Source organism: Lynx rufus, unplaced genomic scaffold (genome assembly GCF_022079265.1).
Source record: "Lynx rufus isolate CCGP_SWC_20201006 ecotype Redwood Valley unplaced genomic scaffold, mLynRuf1.p SCAF_8, whole genome shotgun sequence".
Taxonomy (NCBI): domain Eukaryota; kingdom Metazoa; phylum Chordata; class Mammalia; order Carnivora; family Felidae; genus Lynx; species Lynx rufus.
In genome coordinates this window covers 66,625,770-66,639,715 of record NW_025814896.1, presented here as the reverse complement: position 1 = coordinate 66,639,715, position 13,946 = coordinate 66,625,770, and the positions used below count along the sequence as shown (strand labels likewise).

Genomic DNA, 13,946 nt, shown 5'->3' with positions numbered 1-13,946 from the left:
TGTATGTACCCTAAAAATCTTAGAGTGAACGGTAGGAGACTAAATGGTTGGATAACAGCGATTTTATACAGTTTAAGCTAATGGTTAATTTACCTTTAGGCTTGGCAAGTAAGTACTTACTGTATGCATTCTTTTTTTAATTGAGGTATAATTGACTTTGTGTAACCTGCCGTGCTTCCCTATCCTAGAATGTGAGTATAGTAAAGCATAATTTTTTAAGTGTTTATTTATTTTTGAGAGAGATAGAGTGTGAGTCGGGGAGAGATGGTGGCGGGGGGCGGGGGTTGGGGGCACAGAGGATCCAAAGCAGGCTCTATGCTGAGAGCCTGATGCTGTGCTCGAACTCATAAATCATGAGAGCATAACCTGAGCCACAATTGGATGCTTAACCAACTGAGCCACCCAGGTGCCCCAAAGCCTTTCATTTCATCTGCCTCTCCAAGTGCAATGTCCATGGCCATGTTGGAGTGATCTGTAAAGACACCACAAGGTACTTTCTCCTCCTTTATAACACATTTCCCTACCACTCTTTTGCTCCAGCATTTTTTTAAAGTCTGTTTTTCTTTCTCACTGCTCTGTAACCCTACCTCTATGTTATATCAAGTATCCCTATATGTGTTGATCTGTTCATGAGCTCTCTATTCTGTTTCAGTGATCTATTTCTCTATGTCTGTGCCAATGACACATTGTCTTAATTACTATGACCTTATGGTAATCCCTGATAGGACAATTCCTTCACTTTGTTTTTCTTATTTCACTCTCATATGAATTTTACAATAAGTTTACCAAATCCTACATGCAATAATGTGTTGGGATTTTGATTGGAATGCTTTGAATCCACATATAAATTTGTGGAAAATGACATCTTTACAATGCTGACCTATCTATCCACGATTATAGTATACCTCTGCATTTTTTAGAGTATCCTTTACTGTCCCTCAATAAAGTTTAATAATTTTTTTATAGAAGTCTAACATACAGGCCATTGGAGCCCTGTGTTGCTGCCATGTCTTTTGGGGCCAGCGTGAATGTCCTGCAATGCCTGATGGAGCAGCTCAAGCTGGATGCCAGTGTGGAGAGTATCAAGGTCTCACAGGCACCTGCAGAGCTTCAACAGTACTGCACGTAAAATGCCTGCAAGGATGCTCTGCTGGTAGGTGTTCCAGCTGAAAGCAACACTTTCTGGGAGCTCAGATCCTGTGCTTTATTCTAAAGGCTGGGAAGAAGTTTCCTGAGGAATGCTTTTAAGCGTAAAGTGATGGATGACTGCTTCTAAGTCTCAAGAAATCACTTTTTTCCAGCCAAATGACTCTTAGATATTTCGGGCCTGTCCTGTGGCCTGGTCCTATAGCTAAAATTCTACAGAAATTGATGAGTTTCTACTCGGATAAGAGAACTGAGTGAAAGAATGGACTTTAGATAATAATGGCCTGATTCTTTTGGTAAAGTGCTTCTATATTTAAGACAAACAAAAATGTTACCACCAAATATACTTTTTTCATGAGCAAATTACTAGTGTTTCTATATCTGGAATATCATGTTTGTTTTATTGACTAGATGTTTGCAGTTTGGGAAGGAAAACATTTTTGTTAAAAAATTTGTATTTTGTTAATTTGTTGTTCCTAAGATTTTTATACCATAACAAAACTTGTTATTTTCTCATGAATTTAACAGTTTCTAAATGAAGACAAGCAAGTATAAAACTGGGAGAAGAATAAGTTTTATTAATCAAATGATGTCTTGATTTTTCTAAATGAGAAGATTATTTTATTTGTAAAACTAAACATGGGAGCTGTTTCTTAGCAAACATATTTGTAAAGATTCGGTCTTTATCTTAAGTTCCTCTACTTTATAGTCATGGTTGTATCTTAAAAAAAGGTACATCATTTCATGTCTTAAAACATGTTTACATGTGATCTTCTGAACATTGCAAATGATTAAAAACAAAATAATGGAAAATACTACAACCTAAATTCTTAATGTCACAAGTGTTTTACTTTGATGATGTGCTTTGATTTAATTTGGGACACTTAAAAAGATTTTTTTAACGTTTTTATTTTTGAGAGAGAGAGAGAGAGACAGAGAGACAGAGAGACAGAGAGAGAGAAAGAGCATGACTGGGGGAGGGGAAGAGAGAGAGGGAGACACAGAATCTGAAACAGGCTCCAAGCTCTGACCTGTCAGCACAGAGCCCAACACAGGGCTTGAACCCACTGCCAACCACGAGATCATGACCTGAGACGAAGTCAGACACTCAACTGACTGAGCCATCCAGGTGCCCCAATTTGGGACACCTTTAAAAGATACTTTGTGTTTGTAGTAATCTTTAATGAGCTTGGAAATAAAATTCTGCTTAATTAATCATTTTCTAAGAAAAAAAGTATAACATAAATTTTGTTAGACTCATTCATAAATCCCTCATTTTTGTTGCAAATGTATATGATCACTTTTTAAAAAGTTCATTTTGGGGCGCCTGGGTGGCGCAGTCGGTTAAGCGTCCGACTTCAGCCAGGTCACGATCTCGCGGTCCGTGAGTTCGAGCCCCGCGTCGGGCTCTGGGCTGATGGCTCAGAGCCTGGAGCCTGTTTCCGATTCTGTGTCTCCTTCTCTCTCTGCCCCTCCCCCGTTCATGCTCTGTCTCTCTCTGTCCTCCTCCCCCCCAAAAAAATAAAAACGTTGAAAAAAAAAAAGTTCATTTTCTCACATTAGTTGTTCATGTATTGAAAAAAACTCATTGTTGGTATGTTAATTTTATACCCAGCAATCCTGCAAAACTTTCTTACTAGGTCTAATAATATTAGTAGACTCTTGGATTTTTATTCACATAATATTATTTGTATACATTTAAAGTTTTGTTTCTCCATTTCTCAATCTTAGCCTTACATTGTTTTTTTTTTTCTCTTTATTTAAATGGGAAGGACTTCCAGCACAATGTTGATAGAAGTAGTGATAGTGACTATCCTTGTCTTTGTCTTATTTTCTTTTTTTTTTCAACGTTTATTTATTTTTGGGACAGAGAGAGACAGAGCATGAACGGGGGAGGGGCAGAGAGAGAGGGAGACACAGAATCGGAAACAGGCTCCAGGCTCCGAGCCATCAGCCCAGAGCCTGACGCGGGGCTCGAACTCACGGACCGTGAGATCGTGACCTGGCTGAAGTCGGACGCTTAACCGACTGCGCCACCCAGGTGCCCCATCTTTGTCTTATTTTCTATCTCAAAGGCAATGGTTGGACAGGATGAACTCTTGAGTGCCTTCCAATGTAAAGATCTTGATTCTCCCTATGATCATATTCTTTCTGGATAAGACAGCTACTAAGACTTCTGGAGTCTTTCTCCTGGTCCAGAGTAAAAGCCATAATTTGTATCCAGACCTTTAATAGTTGCATATGTCCAGCCTGAGTGTAGAAGATCCTAGAATTTGATCTCGTATTCTCCAACTTTTCACACTTGTTGAGTCATTTCCTCCCAAAAGTCAGTTCCGCCCCAAACTCTCAAACTATTTCTGGTTCACATTTTGAATCATGACTAATATTCAAAAAAACTATGATGGTTGTGCCCATCTTCCTTTTTTAAAACTCTCCCTGATGTCTTTCAAGGAGGGAGAGGAGGAGAGTGACTTTGCTCCCCAGTCTAAACCCTGCCTGAAAGACCAGTCATGCTACATTGTACTATCTTCTCTGGGGTGTCTAAGCTACATCCAGTGGTAAGAACACCAGGTATAGCATAACTGGACTCACCTGATTAGCCCTCTTTCATTAGAAGTGCCTAATATTCTAGTCTACTTTTATGAAGGTGATAAAACAAACAGCTATTGGAATAAGGCTTGTAAAATAAGCATTGAAGACTAGTGTTCACCAGGTTGTTCAATCTTTCTTGTATAGAAAGGAGGCATAGAATATAGTTGACCTTTGAACAATATACAGGTTAGGGGTGCCAACTCCCCATGCAGTCAAAAATTCACAAACAACTTTTGACTACCCCAAACTTAACTACTAATAGCCTACCATTGACTTAAGTCATACTGATAACATAAACAGTCAACTAATACATATTTTGTATGTTAAATGTAATATGTACTGTATTCTTGCAATAAAGTAAGCTAAAGAAAAGAAAATGTTATTAAGAAAAGCATAAAAGAAAATACATTTACAGTACTGTACTGTAAAAAGTCCTCAGGACCTGTGCAGTTCAACTGTATTGCTCAAGGGTCAACTGTACATTTCTTTTGAAATTTAATATCAGCATAGTTCATTTATCCTGTTGAACTACTATGTTTCTGCAATGGGGTTAACACTTTTAGATGAATTTTCATATCCTGTAAATCTTGTTATTCTGGGGTTTTTGTCCACTGAAGCAATGTTCGGGGCAGGCAGTGAGAGGAAGGCACATAAAATACTTTAATCAATTTGTCCAGATTAGATTTTTGTCTGCATCTGTAGCAAGATTCTTGGATGGAATGTAGTCATCGTTAAGAGAAAAGGCTTTCTAAATTCCTTTAACTCTCATTTAACACAGCAAGAGTTAGGTCTGCCTGACTAGTTCTGAGAAAATGGAGAGGGGAACACCTGTTCCTTCTATTCTGATAGACTGTGAGAAGGAGAAAAGGATAGAGAGGGAATAGGTAGACAGGCAGCAAGGTTTTTCTCTGCCACTACCATTCTTGCCTCTACCACCTTCCCCACACACAACTTGGCATGTTGGGAATTTCTGAATCATCCAGAAAAGCATGGAGGACATAGTGTCTGGGCCAGGTGGGTCCTTATCCAGGCATGTGGGGGAAGACCACAAGTCCAGGAGAAGCACCCACATGATAGCATGGGGGTACAGCAGGAAGTGGTGGGTAGGGAAGCCTGAGATAGCACCAGAGTAGGTGCTGAGAGAGCTAGCAGAATGGCAGAAGATAGGCCTGGGGATAGACCTGGTGACAATAGGACCAAGAGGTCACTTGGGCAACTGGCAGGGACCATGGCCTCGAGTGTTAGTTATATCCTAGCATAACACCCCAGAAAGCCAGAAGGGACCCATCCTACTGTGGTGGTCATCAGCTCAGGTAGCTGGCTAGTCTAGCCTCTTGTGAAGGAGACCAGTGAGGATCTGGGGCATGCCACAGGAACTCAAGGACCCTCTCCTGGTTGCCATGAGGATCTTGGTCAGAACCATTCACCACAGTGGGTTCAGGAAGCAGAGAAAGCAGACTTCCAAGGTTGAGATTCACCCAAGTCATCCAAATTACTTAAAAAAGACAACTTTAGTTACTGGGATTGGAAGTTTACCAATTTAGACAAAATTTAGTTTCTATTCCCTCACCCCCAACTCTGGGCTAGATCCCTAGTGGAACTGATAAGAAAGAACAGATTACTTATAAAGCAAATGAGGAAACTACATTTCCCCCCCTACAATCACATTGTAAAGTGAGTACCTGTGCCTCAGTACACATCTTTTTTATGAAACAGTATTATTTATCTTCTCGTGGTCTCTTTTTAGTTTTAGAGCAGAGTTGCATGTTATACTCAAAGACAGCAAATATTCTCACTTAGGCATGGAAAGAGCACAGGTTTGGAGTTAGGCAGGCTGGAGTTTGTAGCACAGGCTTGCATTCCTCTGGGGGAGCCTAGGCACTTTAACATTTATGGGCTCCTTCCTCCATTAAAAAAGTAAAAAGTGTATTTTATAACTAAATTGTTATAAAGAAATATTAATTTCTATATTAAAACATTTTCTTCACCTTAAGCTTTCTTCTTCCTCTTCTTCCCCTCTCCCCCTCCTCCTTCTTCTCTTTCTCATTCTTCTTCTGATTTTATAAGAAATTTTAAGGCATTTTCATGGGCTCCTGAAAGTATCATGGGCCCCAGGCGCCATGCCTGTTGTTTCCGTACTTGCCCTGGCACACCTCTTTGTTCTTGTTTTTCTCATCTGTAAAGTGGGGTTGTCGGATTAAATGACAGAATGCACTGAAGAACATGGCACATGGTGATAACATTGGTTTCTTTTCTTTTTGGTTTCTTTTCCATGGATTTTACTTTCTATTTTAGTGATCTTGCTGCATGTGTGGTTTTCATTGTGAGTCACCTTCAAATTCTCTTTGGAAGTAGAGGGGGTATAACTTATAAATAAAAATTCCTTTTTACTTCCTCAGCACTTAGCACAATGCCTTGCTTTATATTCTCAATCCTTGTTTGTTGACTGTGCTGGTAAATGGCTCCCTCCCTTCCCAGCCTCCACCCACCACCCTGTCCCACTCAGGCCCTGACATACTCCAAAAGCATCCTTTCTCCCTTTCTTTTTCCTCTTTTCTCTCCCTCAAAAGATTTTTTCCTTAGTGGCCTGTGTTCATTGGGCACCCACTGAGCATCACACCATTGAACCAAGATGGTCTCCTCACACCCCGGTTGGGTAGCATCCTGGCCCTGCTCGGTCAGTGAGGAAGCTGTGGCTCAGAGAGGATAAGGAATTTGCTCAATAAATGCTGAACCAAGGATCTGAACCCTGGCCTGTCTGACCATGACATGGCATAATGTGTTAAGCCTCCATGATTTGCAGTTCACAGAGGACTACGTGGGGAGGTAACCCAAGGAATGCCTTTCCAGGGGTAAGGGAGATGCTTTTAGATGCTTTGCAAGGATTTCTTCATGCTGCTCAAATTAAATGTCTAAGTCCCTATAGGTATGTGCTAAGCTTTGCCATTGTCACCTGCTACTTGCCATTCACCAAGTTGGAAGTCTGTGCTGAAACCCCCTTCCTGAATGTTAGAGGGCAGTGATGCCAGAAGTAATGAGGAGCAATAATGAGCCACGGAGATCAAGCTGGGGGGTTAAAATGTTGTGTCCATCAAGAGAGGACTGAACACATTTCCTTCATAAGCTAGATATTTGAGTGCTTTTCCTCTGCCCAGCGTGGCGACTTTAAGATGGTGTCAGTGCATTCAGTGAGTGAGTGCGTGTGAGGGCTTAGAGCAAACAGCACCTGGCATAAATGTTGGCCCAACAGAACCAAATGCACACATTAAGCACCTACTGTGCTGTGTGCTGGGGAGAGGCATGCGAATAAAACATCTTCCCACAGATTCAAGAGAAGTCGAGGCAAAAATTGCCCTGTGATGGGATGGAATCTGCAATTAAAAAAAGCGAGGCATGTGAAAGCTTATTTATGTCCTATTACACAAGCTCCTCCATTCTCCGCCTCCACCCTCACCCCCAATCTGTCACATTCAGGGATCTGGGGCTCCAAGCATTAGAATGAATTAAATAGATTCAGTGGCATGTCGGGGCTGGGAGGCAGAGGAAAGAAGGTGGAGGAATGAGATGGAAGAACAAGTTAAAAAGAGAGTGGATATTGGCAGTCAATACGCGAATCTCCTGGAGAAGAGACTGCGGGTCATATAGAGACCTGGAATGTTCCATTTGGAACCATCATGCTATTAATAATAGTGACAAAGTCTCACATTTCCTGAATGTGTCCACTGCCAGGCACCCTTCTAAGCCTTTTACACATATTAGCACGCATCATCTTCCAAATTACCTCGTGAGGTAGCTTCTTTCACAAACCCCATATTACTGATGAGAAACCAGAGAGGGCCAGTGACTTGAGCCAGAGTAATGCCACCAAGAGGCAGCCTCCCATCTGAGCCTGCAAGCAGCGGGGGACAGTTGAGGTCAGGGTGGGCCATGCAATACCACCACGGCCCCCCACCCCGAGGGGGTTAGGGCAGAAAGTGGGGAGTGGTACTGCCTCTGGGCTCACCACTGCTAACCCCGTGGCTTTGGCCAAGTTCCTCATCCTTTTTGTGTCTCTGGTTTCTCATATAGTATATGAAGATAGATGATGATGATGATAGTGGTAGTGATGGTGATGGAGGTGGCACCCCTCATAGGGTGGTTGTGAGGGTTTAATATGATTCTGCACAAAAGGGGGTTAGCACAGTGCCTGGCCCCACAAGTGCTCGGTGAATGTCAGGTGTCCCTGAGACTACGATTTGTTTCCTAGAAGAGCTCCCACCATCCCATCGGCTTTGTGGCCCCCGTGGGACTCATGCTTACTCAGCACCAGTGTCAAACATCCAGCCTACTGCACTCGCACAGGCCAGCCTGCAACTTGAGGTGGGACCACAAAGAAGAGAAAGGTCGATGATAAGTGGCTCTGCCCTTGGGGCCTGTCCCCAAACTCATAGCCACGTTGGGAGATGAGGATGGCTGGGCCTGCCCCGTGGAACACCTCAGACATGGGTGGCCTGTGACTGGCCACGGGGATGCTGGAGGACAATGGCTGGTTCCTACCTTCAAGTGGGCATGGTCTGGCTGGGGGCACATGGCTCTGCCATGCAAAGCAATAAGTAGACCAGGCAGGATTTCCCCAGGGCCCCACAAGTCCTGGCACTCAGAGAGCTGGTGTGAGTGGAGCAGACAGGGAGAAGGCTAAGGGGCTGCAGAAAGTGATGTGTGTGTGTGTGTGTGTGTGTGTGTGTGCGCGCGTGTGAGAGAGAGAGACAGAGACAGAGACACACACACACACACACACACACAGAGAGAGAGAGAGAGAGAAAGTGAGAGAGAGAGAGAGAGAGAGAGAGAGAGAGAGAGAGAGATGACTTGGCTACCTCAAGGGCTTTGGTCGATCTCCACATTTTTGACCAGGCATGTATGATTTTCTTTCTCCTTTTCTTCTTTGTGTGAGGAGCAACCTTGTGGCCATAGGGGAGGCACAGCCAGGCCCGAGGGCTTCCTTTCCAGGGCTGCTCTGGGTTGGGCTGACTATGCAGTTTGAACGTGCAGGGCTCCTGCTGCAGCATCCCCAGTAAACGGGCCAGTACAAAGAAGCCCTTCAGAGATGTGCTCACACAGATGATTCTGTCCCACCTGTCAACGAGGGAGGCCCGGCAACCATCTGTTAGATTCTTTATTCCCACCCCTCCCCTTTCATTTTTAACCACAGATTTTCACAGTTTGCATTACTTATTTAAATCTGTTATTTGAAAAAACACATGTATTGCTAAGTCCGGCGATGGCCGCTTTTGCCCATTGAAGCCTGTCCTTTCCCATTCCTGGTAGCTGGCTGTGGCCCCATGGGAGACCCTCATGTGCAGGCCTGCGTGTCCCTTGACCAGGCTGGATTTAAGATTCAGAATTTAGAACATGATGCTCTGTACTGGAGTTGGGGGAGAGGGGTGCAGAGTCAGGATTTCAGCCTTGGGGCTTTGTTGCTGATTCTCCTTGTCCCTTACTGTGAAATTTAATGTGACACAACCATAAGACTAAAAATGAGTCCTCAGTTTCTTTTCATTTTTTTTTAGAGAGAGACAGAGGCAGCATGAGTGGGGGAGGGGCAGAGAGAGAGGGAGAGAGAGAATCTGCAGCAGGCTCCACGAGTCAGCACAGAGCTCACGAGGCTCAAACTCATGAACTGTGAGATCATGACCTGAGCCAAAATCAAGAGTCAGATGCTTAACCAACTGAGCCACCCAGGTGCCCTGAGTTCTCAGTTTCTTGATCTCTCCTATGGGAGGTTGTCGATCCCTACTTTAATCCAGAGAGGACACTACATGTTTAAATTCAATGTTCTTCAAGTCATGCTGCACAGCCAGACCATGATTCAGTTATTCAGCACCTACTGTATACCAGACACTGTGTACCAGCCACCAGAGATACCTCAGAGCAAGTGACAAAGTCCCTATTTCCATGGAACTGATGCTTTGGTGGGGGGAGACAGAATAAAATCCAATAAGGACAACTAGGGGCAATGCTGTAAAAGAAACAAATGGTACCATATAGAGAAAGAATAGTGAGGAGGACCTATGAGCGAGGAGAGCCCCTGGGGGAGCATGTGGAAGCTGGGATCCAGAGGATGAGAGGCAGGGACAGTCCTGAACACAGAAGGAAAGCAGGTGCAGAATCACTGAGGTACGAAGAGCTTGACATATTTGAGGGGCAGGAGAATAATCTGGGCCTGGGCCTCTTTCCCACGTCCTATCCTCAAGATCTTGGGTCCCCTCCTGGCCACCTTTATCTTTGGAGCTCCTCAAGAATGGGAATGATCAGACACTGTACTTCTGCCATTCCTGCAGAACTCCCTGGAGGGCCTGGCCTCCCTGCTCGCCCATTGGTTAACTGACTGAACCACCCAGGTGCCCCATCCTATTTGCCCATTGGTTCCAGGTGCTGCCATGCCTGCTCCTGGCCAGGGGCCCGGAGATCTGAAACCTCCTCTCGCCCACATGTGCTTGCATCCCACCCTGCCTCGCTGCGGCAGCCGGCTCACCAGCCCTGCTGCCTTCTTGAGTCTCCAATCCCTCCCCTATAGCCTCATTACCCTGTTTTTCTTTTGCTGCAGCCACAAAGCTCCATTCACTGCTCCTGTCCAAACCTCCAGCCTGCAGCCCACTGCCAGGAAGGCACTACTTCCTATTGGCCTTTCTTCCTGGTGACATCTGATTTCTTCAAGGTCTCTTACAATTTTTTAAGTTTATTATCTATTTTGAGAGACAGAGAGGGAGAGAGAGAGAGAGAGAGAGAGAGAGAGAGAGAGAGAGAGAGAGAATCCCAAGCAGGCCCCATGCTGCCAGCGCAGAGCCCCATGTGGGGCTCGAACCCACAAAACCACAAGAGCCGAAACTAAGAGTTGGACACTTAACCAACTGCGTCACCCAGGTGCCCCTCTTCAAGGTCTCTTCAAATACCACGCTCTTCCACACCCCCAGATGCTTTCCTCTCTCCTTCTCCTATGTTTTTGGCACTTCACTATAACACTTAGCCCTTGTTAGTATTTGAGTCCCTCTCCTCAGCTTCCCAAGGACAGAAGCACTTTTATATTTTCCTTCCTAGTACCTTAACAGAGTAGATTAATCAGTAAAGCTTCATTGAATGAATCCCTCCTGAGCCTCTTAGAATAACAGCCTCGTTCATTTATTCAGCATTTACCAAAGCTCTTTCAAAACTCTGTCCCCTTTAAGAGTAGGTGGTGAGCCACAGCACAGGTAGGGAGATGGAGAAAGGTTATTTGACTTACTCTAGATCACACACAAATTGGTGGCAGGTCTGGGACAGTCCTAATGTCCTTACCCCTAGCCAGAGCTCTTAAGCAGGCTCAGAGCACCCAAAGCTTGGAGCCAGAGAAACCCAAAACTTCTCAGTAATAAACATTAAAATATTAGTTGAAGGTACTCACCTCAGTCCAGTTATGACACAAACTTTTTGAAAGTTCATTGTTAGATATGAGCTAATACAGCCTTTCAGGCATTCATTAAGAAGCATTTATTGAGCACCTTTTGTATACTGAGCTCTGTCCTCTGGGAGATACCAAAGAATTACAAGTCTTTCCTTCATAGCATTTGCAATTATTCAGGGGAAAGGACCCCCCAGAGTGACACAACGAATGGAGGATGGGAGTCAATATAAGGTAATATACAATCAGATAGGTGCAGAAACTCTGGATGGTACAGGGTTATTCCAGAAAGGTCCTTGAAGAAGGCCCCAGGAGGTCATTGCCCTGGGAAGTGGGGAGTGAGAGCAGAGAGGAAGAGTGGAAATAAAGAGTAGGGACGGACAGGCATAGTGAAATGGGAGCAGCCCAGGGACTGGCTGCAGTGAGGAGCTTCATGGGGGCACCTATGGAAGTGTTGCTTCTGGGGACTAGAAGAGAATCTTGAGAAGGTCTTCCTAGATGTCTTATCCACAAGCATTTCTCTGTCTCTGTTTTAAAGAAAACTAACTCAATCTCTGCACAGAAAGGATGCCTTATCCCAGAGGATTCTAAGAATAAGCTCTATCTTCCAACTCAACTCAGCTCAGCTCAACTCAGCTCAGTTCAGCTCCACGCAATTCAGCTCAGTTCAACTCAGCTCAATTTAACCTCTCTCTTTATATTACCTGCCAGTCATAGGTCATCACTACCTACCCTCAACTGCCAGAGACAAAAGTGGTGAAGCAGGTAAGACACACAGAGAACATTTCTTTCTCTTTTCTGTCCCAACATCAATCGTGACATGTCATTCCCTTTTACCTCCTTCTTCTCCCCACCCACGGTTGGCAGTCTCCAGCCATGATAGGAAAGCCTCTGTAGGACACTCAGTTCAGGTAAGAGTGTGACTCCTCTTCTCCCCCTGCAAACTGAGCCCATGGTGAAATGGGCAGGAGGACAGAAGTCCTCACTGTAGGCCCACAGCCCCACCTGACCTGCCACTGAGGTTGTGCTGGAACCCTAGTGAGACTCCAAAGTGTCCCTAGCTTGGCTATAAAGGTTATAAGAAGGTTCCTGAAGGACCTAGCACATGTGAGTTGCATAGCAAAGAAGGTTTGATGGAGCCCTTCTCTATTCCTTCTTTCAGAGCCTTCCTGGTTGGGAAATAGGCAGAGCTCTACAACCTTTCATTCTGGCCTCGAGCAGCACTGATGCATTTTAGCAACTCTTTAACCTCAAAGACCTGTGGGTCACTGGGGAGCAGGTCACATGCATCTCTGGCTGAGCCCACTGGCCTTATCACAACGTCCTTGATCTGTTGTTCATGGCCTATAGAGGCCATCAGGTGAAAAGTCATACAGTCCCACATTGCTCCTCATGGGTCAACACAAGAGACAGTCACTGATGAAAACATCTATTGTGTTCCAACAAATATATTGGGGGAAATGTCCCCCATCTCTTTTTATAACTTCTCTCAATGTTTGATATCTTTTATTCAGCTCTAACCTGAATTTAGTCTCACACTATAATGCAAACCAGTTCTTTTGGTCCATTCCTCAGAGACAGCCCATTGAGTGAGAAACTCCAGACTCTGAACATTATACTGGGAGTGGGATGGTGCGGGACAGAAACAAAAGAAGAGGGGAAATCCCCCATAGCAATTTCAAAACAAGCAGAACTGTGGTAGATGCCACAATCACTATGATCACTACTGTTTATTGAGCACCCCCTCTGTAGTAGACACCCTTTCCGGACTTTACAAATATTCCACTTGAACATCACATGTAGACCTCATTAGCTATTCTACAAATGAGGAAACTGGAGCCTCAGAGATGAAGTTACTTGCCTGATGCCATAGTAGTCGAGGGCAAAGCTCATATCTACATAAAGGCTTACTATTTCAACCTTATAATATTCATCTACTTAAAAAAAAAAAAAAACATTTGTGGAGTATCTACTACACGCCAAGCACTGTTGTAGGCATTGAGAACATGGGCAAATACAAACACAGATAAATATCCCTGCCTCACACATTTCAGAGACACTCACAGAATCACAGCTGCAGTGGGGATATAAGTAATCAGTACAGATGAATGAGACAGGCCCAGAGACACTGAGTGGCATCCTTGGTCACTTAGGATGTCTAAAGGCAGAACCAAGTGTCCTGACTTGGGCCTTTCCTTGCCATTCCCCCCACCTTTGGAATTCAACCTTTACCAGGCAGTCAAAAGGTCTTTTATTCCCTGGATTCCCTGGCTGGGAAGTCCTTCTCCATGCTTTGGAGGTGTTTTCCTTGCGTAGGACCTCTAGGCTTACGGCCTTGGGACCCTGGTGGGGCCAACGTCTGGTGTGCAGAGAGCTGCCTGGGTGCCTGCCACTTGCAGAGCGCTCTGTTCCTTGCCCTAGACCTTCATCTTTTAGAAGTATGTAAATGCATGGCATTAATTTTTTTTTTTTTAATGATTGGTATTTATGAGGTTTCCCCCCCCTGGGACCACACCATGTTCTGAAATGTGAACATGGCAAACAGGATGGATACATTTTTAGATCAGTAAGTACAACCAGATGTGTGGATGGGGCTGAAGAAACACAGCAAACTTTTGTGAGGTATGCAGAGCCCTTAGATGTGGCCTGGTTCTCTCCTCCCTGGGGAAATGAGTTCATGACTGGCAAAAAAAACCAAACAAACAAACAAAAAAAAACCCACACAGGTCTAGGTACTCTCCAGATGAGTACCAGCTCCATGTAGCCCCAGCCAGGTGGGGGGCCTGGTCCT

General features: G+C 44.5%; 1 pseudogene; it reads left to right on the top strand.

The window, feature by feature from the left end:
- Positions 1-2,098, top strand: part of LOC124503443 (guanine nucleotide-binding protein G(I)/G(S)/G(O) subunit gamma-10-like) — a 108,246-nt pseudogene extending 106,148 nt beyond the window's left edge.
- The last annotated feature ends 11,848 nt before the right edge of the window (positions 2,099-13,946 follow it).